The sequence below is a fragment of the Limulus polyphemus genome, unplaced genomic scaffold (assembly GCF_000517525.1).
Source record: "Limulus polyphemus unplaced genomic scaffold, Limulus_polyphemus-2.1.2 Scaffold357, whole genome shotgun sequence".
NCBI lineage: Eukaryota > Metazoa > Arthropoda > Merostomata > Xiphosura > Limulidae > Limulus > Limulus polyphemus.
This window is the reverse complement of record NW_013665967.1, coordinates 545309-558104: the sequence shown is the minus strand read 5'-3', so window position 1 is coordinate 558104 and position 12796 is coordinate 545309. Positions and strand designations below refer to the sequence as shown.

The 12796-nt window shown below is 36.5% G+C and overlaps 1 protein-coding gene across 3 annotated transcripts in view; it reads left to right on the top strand.

Moving 5' to 3' along the window:
- LOC106457653 (kinesin light chain-like) overlaps window positions 1-12796 on the top strand; it is a 72863-nt gene that overhangs the window by 7374 nt on the left and 52693 nt on the right. The window contains exon 1 of one of the 3 annotated variants that reach the window (XM_013917088.2): window positions 5618-5699. The exons of 1 other annotated variant lie outside the window; for it this stretch is intronic. The gene's annotated coding sequence lies outside the window, so the exon portion shown is untranslated. Of the gene's footprint in view, window positions 1-5617; window positions 5700-9493; window positions 9573-12796 lie in introns of those variants that run through there. One more of the 3 variants, XM_022383652.1, reaches the window with a different exon arrangement.

The following is a 12796-nucleotide window of genomic DNA, read 5'->3' as shown; positions in this document are numbered from 1 at the left end:
AAGGGACGCCCACTTTATGAAGAGTTGCCTGAGAATATGTCAGAGTTTGTGAAAGTGTTATCGGAAAGGATGGATGATATCCACCATCAAGTGCATTCAAACTTGAAAACGTCTGCCGATTCGATGAAGTTAACTTATGATAAGAGATCTACTGAAGTCAGCTTTGTACCAGGAGACAAGGTGTGGTTGTATAATCCCAGGAAGACCAAAGGGAAGCCTCCTAAGTTGTCTTCTTCATGGGAAGGCCCATATGACATAGTGGATCGTCTCTCAGACGTGACTTTCCGGGTAAAATGTGGTCGGCGAGGTAAGCCAAAAGTGGTGCATGCCAACAGGCTTTGGCGTTAACACGGTCCAGGACATTTCAGTTGGGACGAAGTGGACAATGGAACAAATGACGCTGCTGAAGACGTGTTACCTGAAAAAGCCAACGTCGAAGAAGAAACTCTACTCAGTTTTGAGAAGGGAAACGGTGAAGCTCTTGATGAAGGTACTACCACTGATGTAAATGTTATCGACGATAGGACATTTCCTGATGAAGCAGATGAACCCCACATGAAGCAGAAGCCAACGAGATGGAGACCGTACGGAAGAAGATACGTCCCGTAAAATCAAGAAACTTTGTTGAATTGTAATTTTGTGTTTGTAATTCTGTACATTTAATTAAGTTATTGGTAATTGTTATTGGTTTATTGTAAGTGGCTATTGTTCGGGACGAACAATACTAAGGAGGGGCAGTGTTGCGAGAGCGAGATCACGTGACTAGTATCACGCCACCTCCTCCTAGAAATATCCTGTTCCTTCATGAATGCTCTAGCGTTTACTAGATATGTGTTAGTCTTCTATATATAAGACGGTCACAAAGTGACGGGAACAATATGTGTAATTGAATGAGTGAGAATATTGTTGAGCACGTGAGACGTTCATGGTGAATTATAGCGTTTGTTATAGCGCGACTGTTGAAATTAAGTGTATCGGAAAGTTGTATTCAGAAATAATAAACCAGTTTTATTTAAGAAAGGACTTGTGTCGCTAAAGTTTCGTCGGAAGAAATTTACGGAAAATTAAATAAAGAACGGAGACGTAACACTATATTTTCTCTGTATCCTTTCGATTTTCCAAATAGTATTCATAACTATCCGCAAGTAGTTCTGACACTTCATTGCCTAATTTTTGCAACTCTTCGGGCGTTTCAAAAACAAGAACCAAAAGTCTCAAGTAATTGGTTACTGTGATGATGAGTGCTTTGGTTGCCTTTTTCAATTGTGCTACTACTCCAGTCTGTAGTAACAAATCCTACATCAAAGCACCGATTTTAGATGCTATCATAAACTTTTTAGTAGCCTTTACTATACTAATAGATCGGCGTCAATAACTTATCACTGTCAAACTCGTGACTTTTTCTCAGGGTCTTCACAGGAGTTTAATTTTTTTTTATAACTCTTAACTCGTGATTCTCAATACTAAATAACCAGTTAACTATGCTTCGCCTAGTTCTTGACCTAATTTCGTAATACAGGCGTCCTTACTTACACCATATCTTAAATTCTCTTAACACTAAAAATACCGGAGCAATTGTAAAATTCATTTAAAAACACCCAATTGCTTCACATAATTGTCATGTGTTAAGTTTTATGTACCAAGCCTATCACATTTGACCAATATAGTAAGATCCAGAGTTCAATTCCCCATGGTGGACAGATAGCAGATAGTCTATTGTGTAGGATTGCACTAAAACAAGCAAAGAAACAAAATCTCACTATTATAGGTAAAAAGCGATGTCTGTGTAGGACTGCCATAACTCCAAGATGAATGAGCCTAGAAACTTAAAAGTTTACTCACACATTAAGTGAGTCCTGAGGGTGTGTACCTATCATTATCTATCCACGTGCGTGCGCGCACTCGCATCTTTTTAATGAGGCAGGCTAGCAAAACCCACATAGAAAAGAAGTGTGACCACAATAGTTCCAAGGGGAAAGAACATAGACACCTGAAAATTTGCACCCATACAGAGGGTGTGCACCTGGGTATTACTTATTTTATCCACGTGCGTATGCACATGCGGATCTTTTTAGTTAGGCAAGCTAACAAACAATCACATAGGAAAGAAATTGTTCCTTATATTACAAATAAAAATCAGCTACATAAGTATAGACAAACATACATGTGTGTGTGTGTGTGTGCACACGTGCGTGTCTGTGTATGTGTGACCACCACAGCTCCAATAGGAAAGAAGCTAGAAAACTGAAATTTTGCACCAGTAATAATTGGACCCTGAGGGTGTGCAACTGGGTATTATTACTTATCCATATGTGTGTGCGCATCTTTCTATGAAGCAAGCTAGCGAAAAACAACATAGAAAAGAAGTGTGACCACCATAGTTCCAAGGGGAAAGAACATAGACACCTGAAAATTTGCACCCATACAGAGGGTGTGCACCTGGGTATTACTTATTTTATCCACATGCGTGCGCACATGCGGATCCTTTTAGTTAGGCATGCTAGCAAACAACCACATAGGAAATAAATTGTTCCTTATATTACAAATAAAAATTAGCTACATAAATATAGACAAACATGCATGTGTGTGTGTGTGCACATGTGCGTGTCTGTGTATGTGTGACCACCACAGCTTCAAGAAGAAAGAACCTAGAAAACTGAAATTTTGCACCCGTACTAATTGGACCCTAAGGGTGTGCACCTGGGTATTATTACTTATCTTATCCACGTGCGTGCGCATCTTTTTATCGAGACAAGCCAACGAAAAATCACATATTATGTCATCAAGAAATTAATGTCTTGTTTTGGAACACTTTCAGTACCCCCCCCCGAAAAAACGCATATCACGTGTAATAGTTATACTAACCACCTAAGTTTCACGTTAGTGTAGCCTATATAATGTGTAAAGTTTAGTATATTCTAATCCTTTATAGTGATGGCACACGACGAGGCATACATTCGGCATGTAATGCTGTTTGAATACAAGGAAAGAAACAACGCCTCTGTAGCCAAAAAGAACATAAAAGAAGTTTATGGAAATATTTGGAACGTTCGTAAGTGTCAATGATGGTTCAGCAAATTTCGTTCATGTGACTTTAGCCTTAAAAACTGTGATTGTAGTGGCCGACATGTTAGAATTGATATTGATGCTCTGAAGACGCTTGTTGAGTCTAACACAAGGCAATACACTCGTGAAATGGCCCTGAAATTGTATATCCCTCATGAAACAATACGTAAACATTTAAGTAATATGGGAACCTCCATAAAAAAGGTGTTTTGGTTCCTCGCGAACTTTCCAATTATCATCGTTTCCAACATGTGAACGTTGTTTGTCTCTTCTGGTGCATAATGCATGTGAACCATTTTTGGACAGAATTGTCACCGGTAATTTTCTATGCAAATATTAAATGCCAAAAACAATGGCTCAGTCGTAGACAAAAGCCACTTCTGACCCCAAAACCTGGACTCTATCCACAAAAATTGATGCTTTGCGTTTGGTGAGACATGAAAGGAGTAATTCATTTCGAACTCCTCAATCCACAGCGAACTGTCAATGCAGCGATCTATAATCAGCAACTGGAACATTTAAATCAAGGCCCTCATCAGAAACGCCCTTCATTCGTCAATCGGAAAGGCGTTTTTCTTCTTCACGACAGTGCACGTCCATATGTGGCACGTTTGATGGAACACATGATTATGGAGTTGGGTTGGGAAGTTCTTCTCCACCCCACCATATTCTCCAGATATGGCATCATCAGATTACCATCTTTTTTGTTCACTGCAACACCATCTTAATGGGAAAACGTATGCAAATGTGGAAGGTGTTAAAGAGGACATCGACATGTTTCAAAGTCAGGTGATTTCTTTAATCAGGGCATTAACAACCTGATTGTAAGATGGAAAAGCATCATCGATGAGGATGGAAATATTTCATTTACTAAATGTTTTGTTTTGATATATAAGTTGTTCGGGTTTTTTCATAAACAAAATAGATATTAATTTCTTGACGACCTAATAGAAAAGAAGTGGCTCCTTATATTATGAATATAAATCACAGACAAACAGACATGCACGTGTGTTCGTGTACGCGTGCGCGTATGCACGTGCGTGTCTGTGTGACCACTATAGTTCCAAGAGGAAAGAACTAGAAACCTGAAACTTTGCATCCATACTAAGTTGTCCCTGAGGGTGTACACCTGTGTATTATTTATCATATCAACGTGCGTGCGCACATGCACGTGCGCATGGTTTTGATTAGGGAAGCTAATAAAAAACCACATAGAAAAGAAGTGGTTCCTTATATTACGAATATCAATCACAGACAGACAGATACGCACGTGTGTGCGTGTGTTCGTGCGTGTGCACACATACGTGTCTGTGTAGGTGAGATTATTATAGTTCCATAAAGAAAGAACCTAGAAATCTGACATTTTGCACACATACTAAGTGGACTCTGAGGGTGTGCACCTGGGTATTGTTACTTATCTTATCCACATGTATGTGCATATTTTAAAGGAGGAAAGCTAGCGAAAAACCACATAGAAAAGAAATGGTTCCTTATATAACAACTTCTAATATATTGAAAAGCCAGTGCGTTTTGGTAATAATGCGTTACAACATTGCCTTTTATGTCATGTTGCTTAGCAACAAAAGTATATGGGTTATACTTTTATGCTAAAATGGGTTCAGAATACACAAACTATCAACCTAATAACCCGAGCGAAGTCGGGTAATTTCGCTAGAAAAATATTTGTTGATATCTTAATTTAGAGTCTCCATTGATTAAAGCGGTTTGTTTTTTATTAAAAACTTTGGTGATATAACAGAAACTACTTTAATTCAGTAACGATTTAAGTCTAAAATTGCATAGGGAAATCACTCAAGGTTGTTAGTCTCAACTTGCAAAACCCACGCTTTTCTCATGACCAGCTCTGTGTTGGATGCTCCAGTATTGGTGTCAGTGAGAACCTTTTCCTCTTGGCAGTAGATTGGAAAACAACTAATATATCAACGTAATATTCCGAGCGAAGCCGGGTACTTTTGCTAGTAAGTAATATATCTAATACCATAAATAGCTAAAATATACTTTAAATCAATTGAATTTACTAGTGTAAATTACATAATCACGTAAAAACTTGCTTCTTATTTAGTGTGTGGCAAGTTCTCACTAAATATACTCAGAACGATAGCACAGTCTGTGTGTATATATGACCTGTAGTTCTACTGGACAAGTTCTACTTGTTTAAATTCGCTGGCCATACTTGAAAGGGAGCTTATTAAAAGAATAAACCAAAAAAGCGGGAAGATAATTTAATAAAAGTTAACTTAGAAATTTGATGAAAGTTAGGGATAATAGGAATAATTTTAAATTTTTGGTATGATAAATGCTTAGACTTGTATTGGAGTAGGTAAAGTGAAGATAAAGAACGTTATTTAGATTTCACAGTAGCTGTGTTAATTATAGTGATTCAAAGACCAAACCTTGAAAACAGATTAACCTTTGTGTAGCTTTGCGCAAAATTTCTGAAACAAAATACAAGTCCTTTCAAACATCACACGTGTAATTTATATATTATTGTTATTATACACATAATTTGACACCACCACTAGAGGGCGAAACGATCTTGCCGAGTACTAAATACCAAGTGTTTTGTGTAGTTACTTCTATCTGCGTTAATTAGGAATTGTTAATGGTGTTTGGTAAGACATTTTGTGTTTACTTCTCAAGTAATGTTTGTTTATTCAAATTTATGTTGACATTTAGTTGTGACACTTCTTTGTGTAAAGCAAAAAAATTCAAAGAATATTTTCACCCAGTAATCATGTTAATTAAGCAGTTTCTGGTAGTGGTAGTTGTAATTTGTAGTAGTACTAGTACTAAGTAGTACTAACGCTTGTTACTTCAGTACGATAATACATTCATTACTGTTATTATATATATAACAAAACACTGGAATATCAGACTATTTAATTTTTTCCTCCTTTATTAATTTTTACAATTAAGTTTGTGACTTCAAAAGTCACTCTGCAGGACATATTTTTACTGAGAATATATGACAAATACATTGAAAAATGGTATTTGAATGTTTTTGTTATAGATTATCAGTAAAATTGTACTTTGAAGTCATGAAACCAGTTGAAGAAATTAATAAAAGAGAGAAAAAATAGAATAGTTTATATTCCAGTGTTTTGTTATTTGTATCCACAGGTGAATATTATTGGTGTTTTGGTTACTCTATGTTGTTACCTTAAGTTAGATCACAGTTAATTATTGGGTACTTGGGGGACTTTGTATTTATTAATATTTGTTTTTAACTTTTAGTCATGAATATTTTGCAACTGATCCTTTATTGTTTATTTTACTGTTGATTCAAACAATCCATAAATGATTCTTATTTATTTTTTCATTTGTGTGTGTGTGTTAAGTAAATATTCATGTAGTGGATGTTCAGTTGCAGTTTCTTTTAATAAGTTAATATGTCCATATTGATAGTATATTTTATATGTCTGTTATTGTTATAAAACCTTTGAAAACCTGTGTTAGATTTAGTAGTAGAAATAATTCTTCCACTTAAGTAGGTTAGGTGATAAAATGTTTTAGAAGGCTCTAAGAACTTGGTTAATGATAGTTGTAATTAAAAATGCATAAAGATGAGGGTGTTTGGGAAACAGTGAATATACAAACTGATAGGATAGCTAAGGCAAATAGGAGATTGGAAAAAGAAGAGCTAAGTTAAATAAAATGGGAATTAGGCCCATAAAAGATGGCAATGTTTTTATGTTTTTTTTCTACTGTTTTTCTATAGAGGATGAATGATAGCAATATCTCTTACCTTACAGTATTCTATAGGAAATATGAAAATTCATTTGAATAATCTATATAGTAATCCTTTGGTAGAAGTAGTAAAAATATTAAAATAGATAAAGCATCACAATCAGATTAAATTTTTTCCCAGGGTTTTAAAGGAGGTCGAGTACAAGATATTTGAGCATCCACATCTCTTTAATTTTTGGTAGATAAATAGATAGTGGGCAGGTGCCTGAGGATTGGAGAGTTGATAGACTAGGCTATAGTTAAGAGTTTGATTTTTCTAATAGGGTGATTGGCTTAAGGAATTGGTTGCTGTTAGTAGTAGTGGAAGTTGATACTTTACAAGAGTTTAAGAAGGGAATAGGTAATTTCATGAAAAATAAAGGATGTATGTAAATTTTTACTTTTTGCAAGGGTTATTACTATTAGCTTAAGGAATAAATTGCTGTCAGCAACAGTGGAAACTGATAACGTATAGGAGTGTAAGAGGGGGATTGGTGGTGTCATCTACATTTTTACTTTTTGTAAAGGTTGGTATGCGAGGATAGTCATGAAGTGTCAAATGGTGCCTCTTTTTCTGTCTGTTAATTTTACTCCTATTTTTAAAATCGGATGTTAAAATTTGTTCTGGGCAGTTACTTATGTCTTCCTTCTAAGTATCTGTAGTGACAAAAATTATAGAGTCTGATAATAGAAGCTTTGTAAAATCATTTAGTAAAATACCATAAAAGAGAGTGTAATGTAATATATAAGAAAGCCAGCATGGATTTATGAAAAGAAAATTTTGTTTTACTAGTGTGTAAAATGTTGTTGAAGATGTTACACTTTATCTGGGTTATGGAAAAGGTTTGTATATGGTGTGCTTAGGTTTTGATAAGTTGCCTTACAAAAGATTACTGTGGAGTTTGGGGAAAGACTAGTTAATTGGATTGAAGAGTGGCTACGTGTGAGAAAGCAAACATTCATTATTAATGGAGTCAAACTGGATCACAGTAGTATACCTTTGGCATTAATGTTTAGGCCTTTCCTCTCTGTATTAGTGATACCAATAGGAAAATAATTAGTAAAGTAGCAAAGATTGGTAATTTCATTAATCTTATTTATTTCTAATTCTATTGCATCATTTGGTAAGTTGGGCAAATAATTGGCAAATTATCATGAATTATTGTAATTGCAAGATAATGCATGTGAGTCATAATTTAGATCACATACACATAGTGGAGCATAGATGAGATTGGAAAAAGAGAATATAAAGTACAACAATTTAAGTAATAGTTTTTAAGATAAATCTACTAAATTTAAATATAAACATTGTAGGTTCAAAAATAAGCTTAGTTGCTGTTATTCTGATATTAGGAAATATTAGTCAGTAGCATGACTGAGTAAGAAAAGGATCTTGGCATAGTGGTAGATTAAGTCAGTTGAGCCATCAATATAGTACTCTGTTGTTAGTTGTAAAACTAATATAATTTTAGAATAAATTTATAGTGGGGTGAAAAATTAATAGTTACTCAGTGTCTAAATGCTCCAAAAAGTTATCTAAAAAATTTAAATGATAATATGCCCAATTGGCATGAAAAATATCAAGCAATTGTCTAGTACTAAAGAAATCAACATTTTCATTTCTAGCCAGAGGAGTGCACTCTTAATGTAAATCAAGATTTTGTATACTCAAACAACAAATTTATGATTTTGTGGCTTGAAACTACTGCCAATGCAAGGGCTTTTTTGCTTATATTGTTTAATAACTTATAAATCATTTGGCTGCTTTTTACTAAGTTGCTGTACAAACTATTGTCTGACCAAGATTTGATCTGTGCTGAGCATGTCCAGAAAATTAATGCAATTTAAATGCCAATGCATTGTTAAAAAACCTACCTTGGTCAATTCTAGATAAAATAAAACATTTACACCTTGTGTATTTTTATGTGATCAGTAGTTTATTCATGTCACTTTCTAACCTAGCTAATCTTTACATGCATATATATGTGATTATTATTATTCAATATTACCTGCCTTATACCTCACAAAATATCTAAGCTTATACCTATATTAAGATTAGTAGCAATAAAATAATGCAGGTGTCCTAATGTGAAAAGTTGAGATATTGGTCTCGGCAATACTGATCAAGAGTTGAAAGCTAGAGATCTATGTAAAGAATTATGCTTACTATCATTGGCTTCCCAAATGTACAGTTTTATGTATTTATGCAATTTAAGAACTGGATTTAGGCCTAGATCTAAAGTAAATAACAAAGTGGCCTTGTGATATGTGGGCATGTCATATATTTTTTACCATCTTTAGTAATATAGAAATTTAAAAGAATTTCATTTAGTCTTTTTCCCTGCAGTGTGGCATAAACATGCACCAAGAAAACCATTGAAATTGTTTTGTTCAAGTTATTTGTTGTCTTTGTTATTTTGAAAAGCAGATAATTTCTACTATGCCTGTGGGAATGTTATAACAACTTCACACATTAGTGTAGGAAAGAGCCAATGACTGCAGTGTGCTTTGCTGACAGAGTGATTGATGTTTGTATGTTTCAGCCAGCAAACATTGTGATAGAATGACTAGTCACATGGTGACACTATTGTAAAAAAGGATTTGGGATATTTTGTATCATTAGGCAGCCTTGTTACTTTTAGAGTTCTATTTAGCTATCAGTGTGACTAGTTCTGCAGAGATTCATCTTGAGTGAGAAAAAGCTGATGATCTATTCGTATATTCAGTAGAAGCAGTTGTTTCTCTAAACTGTATGAGGGGTAAGCACACTGTTTTTTATTTATTTCATTAATATTGTTTCTGATACAGTACTTCCCTCAATCAATTGATTCCAACATGTCTCTCATGTAAATCATCATGTGCCACTTCTCCACCAATAGGAGCATAGTACACTCATGTGATGCATGTGACCCTCTTTGCACCTCTACTGAACTATCACTTCTCATTTGTCAGCGCTTGTACTTTCCTCAATCAATTGATTCCAACAGGTCTCTCATAGTAAATCATCATGTGCCACTTCTCCACCAATAGGAGCATAGTACACTCATGTGATGCATGTGACCCTCTTTGCACCTCTACTGAACTATCACTTCTCATTTGTCAGCGCTTGTACTCGGACATTTTTTTTTGTCATCCTTTACTGTTTCACATTTGTATTTAGTATGCTCATGAAGTGGTCTTCATTTATTATAACTTCCAGATTTTCTGGAGCTTGAAATTTGGTTTCAATTATCCCAGCTTATTCCAGTCACACACTGAAGCTAATGTTACCACTTTGAGGGTCAACCTCTTACTTTCATGGATGATTTCCCTCATGCCTATCATTTTGTGTCAGGTCTTTCTGATTGCTCCTTAATGGTAAGCTCCATCGTGGTTTCCGCGATTTCTCCCGCTCCAACTTTTACCTCCACTGCCTCTTCCTTTGTCTCCTACCCATCTTTGTTGACTTCATTCACTGGTACTCCATCCAGACATTCACATTGTTTGTCTTCATGCTTGGCTCTTATTCAGTCCTTGGTGGGGAGATCGGGTTTATACCTGCAGGTAGCTTTCTTTTAGCTTTTTCCATTTGCTTTTCTTCAGTGGGCATTTATTGGCATAAGTGGAAAGTGTTCTGCAGTTAATCTATGAGTTGGATTTCCTGCAGATTGAACTCGTGTGTCTCGAGCTGCAGAGTTTCTCCCCTAGTTTTTCAACTGTGTGTCTTCAGTCCCTTTTATCTTGGGTTATCGAGCAGCCTTGTCCCATACCTTCATTTTTTCCTGGTACTGCAGAGTTTTTAACCTCGCATATCCATACTATGTTCATACATTTCTTCTGAATTAGTCATCCGCCCTGACTGCATACCATTCCGACCTGGAATATTCATATGATCTTTTATTCCCTCACTTTACCTTCTTTTGCATCACTTTCCTCGTGTTCCATGTTTCACCTTCCCTTGAAGCATAATTCCTTCTGCTCTATGCCTCTGTATGTCAGAGGTTGGATTGGTTTCCCATGATGCTTCTCGTACATTTTTTCCCATTCCATTCTCCTTTATCCGGATCTTTCCTTTCTACCCAAGATATTGGTGGCTAGGTCCATTATTATCCTCATCCCAATCCAGATCGACTCCTTTGTATGATCTGTGCTCTTCATTGTTCTATTGCCTGGTTTTTGTCTACCACCTGTGATCGTTTTTCATACTTCATTGTGACTCTAACTGGGTAAGATTCTATTCATTATTTCTTTCCTTTCAGGTGCCCTTACTTCATTATTCACTACTTGTATTCCGATTCATGGTGAACAGTGCCTGACCAGATGTCCTTCAGTTGAAATCTGCACTGTACAGCCATGTCGAATTGTGCTGTCTTCCATTGCTTTGCAATGCTCACTGGTGAGATGGGGTATTCCACAAGATCGCTTGAAGGTGAATAACCTAGCAATGTTTTGCTTCATAAACATGCCCATTCCAAACCATACCACCCCTAGACTGTATGGATAAAGCAAAAGGGGATAGTTGCCCATCCCTGCCATGCCTTGTTTGAATAAATTGATATGTTCTGCTTTTCAAAATAGGGTTTTATGGGCACCCATTATGTTCCTCTAGATTCTTTACTATGTATTCACCCTCTTTTCTTCTAGTGGAGTGTGGGAGTCCTTACCACTTTCCAGTTCCAAGCCGCTGGGATGGTTAACTGTGGAGGCACCCTCCTGAATGTGTTCCACAAAAAAGATGGCTATAACAATTCAGTCGAGAGAAGGGAAGTGGTGTTCTGCTGATGTAGATGAGGTGTGGTCTCCAAAGGAGTTGAGTTGTCACCTTGCTGGATGTACTGCCATGTGAATGTTGGTACCCCATGGCCTGGTGTTGGATTTAGAGTCAACCAATCAACATAAGACCTCACACAGGTTTCGGGTTGTCTATCTTTCTTCCTCGATTTCCTCCGTCTGTGTTGTGGGTCACAGCAGTGGTATGTGGGATTGTTCCGGTTCTGTCCTTGGCTATCCCTCATTCTCTCTTCTTATGGGGATGTTATTGCCATTTGGAAGGCCCTGGCCTGTTTCACGGTTGGGGGAGTTGATTGCATGTGATAGATATCCTTTCGATACCAGATGTATAGTTCCTGGATCGATAGCTCAGAGCTAATCCTTGTGTCATATCCGGAAATAAGAATGGTTCTCAGTTTCCGTGTTCTTGGGTTTCAGGTGAAGATGGTATGATCCTCATCCTACTCTTGCATGGATGTTGGTACTCCATGAGGAGGTTTTGGATGTAGTTGACTTACTGAGTACGGTCCATCGCACCCTAGCCACTATACATCCAGGTGTGCATCCTTGTTTACCCACATTTCTCATTGTGGGATTAAGTTACAATATATTTCTCTGGTTACAATATTTTTCCTACCACATTCTCTCCCATTTAGATGTGCTCCTCTTATTTTCCACCCTGATATCTTGCACATTCCACACATGATCGAAGAGTATACCTGGCTCAGAACTGGTGCAGTTCCCCCTTTTCAGATCTGACTTTCTCACCTATGGAGGTATCCTTTGAACACTTTTGGGGAGTGTGTCTGTTCTTTCCTCGCACAGGTCCTTCCTCCTAATCAATGTGGGATTCTAGCTAATCTTGTGAGTGGGTGGAAGTACTGTATTGGAAGTTATAATTTTCATGTACTGAAAATGTATTTCTAATAGGTACTTTCCTTTGCTCACACTTCCCACCCTTCCTCCCCACACGCATCCGGTGCTTTTGTTTTATGCCAAACTTTGAAGTGATAGTTTGGTAGAAGTGCATAGAGGGAGTCACATGCATCACACGAGTGTACTATGCTGCTATTGGTGGAGAAGTGATGCATGATGATTTACATGAGAGACACAGAAGTACCTATAGGAAATACATTTTCATCAAATGTATTCAGCCTCCTTATTTCTCACACAGCTAAAAATATATCATATTTTTAATTCAGATTACTTTGTAAATTTCCTTTTTAATCTTCTT